Source organism: Chinchilla lanigera, unplaced genomic scaffold (genome assembly GCF_000276665.1).
Source record: "Chinchilla lanigera isolate Chin_1 unplaced genomic scaffold, ChiLan1.0 scaffold00012, whole genome shotgun sequence".
NCBI lineage: Eukaryota > Metazoa > Chordata > Mammalia > Rodentia > Chinchillidae > Chinchilla > Chinchilla lanigera.
In genome coordinates this window covers 8,149,597-8,150,586 of record NW_004955413.1, presented here as the reverse complement: position 1 = coordinate 8,150,586, position 990 = coordinate 8,149,597, and positions in this window count along the sequence as shown.

Sequence of the window (990 nt, the reverse complement as noted above, 5' to 3'; positions counted from 1 at the left end):
TTATAGAAGAAATCAGATCAGAAATAATCTCTCAGGTAAAAAAGAAATGACAACCATAGTAAAAAAATTACATAGCATATATAAAGAAGGTACAGTTAAAAAAATAGAGGAGCTCAGAAAAATTATAGAAACCTTGAATGAACAATATAGGAAAGAATTACAATGCATGAAACAGATTCAAAAGATATCCAGGAAATTAAAATTCCATTGAAAGCTTGCAAAATGGCTTGAATGAAATGAAAGATACACTTTCAGGCCTTGAAGACAGCATTGGAACTAGAGATAGCAAAAGGAAAGATCTCTTGAAAATAAAGAACCAAGAAATAATAATTCAACAGCTGATGGTGCAAAGAAATACAATATAAGACTGATAAGTGTCCACAAAAAGTATGTGTCAACATGGATGACATAAAAAGACTATTTGCAGAAGCAATGGCAGAGAATTTCCTCAGCATGGGAAAAGAATCTGATATACAGATAAATGAAGCATATAGAACTCCAATGAGCCAAAATAAAAATAAATCTACACCCAGACACATATTAATCAAGATCCCATAAATTCAGCAAAAGAACACAATAATAAAAGAAACAGAACACCTATGAAAGAAAACCCATAAGAATAATGGTGGATTTTGCAACACAAGCTAACAAGACAAGGAGAACTTGGAGTGAAGTATTTCCAAGGATGAAAGAAAACAAATTCCAACCCAGATTAATGTATCTTGCAAAATTATCTTCCAAAATTGATGGAGAAATAAGATACCTCTATGACAAAGAACAACTAAAGAAATTTATGACAACCAAATCAACCCTCAAAGAGTACTGAAACATACTCTAGAAAGAGATAAAAAGGACCACAATTCCAAGAACAACAATAGAAATGAACCACCAACCAGGGCAAGCAATTAAAGAGAGTAGAAAAGCTGGGAACCAACAGCAGAAAAATAACATGACAAAGACAAGACAATACATATCAGTAACCACTGTTAA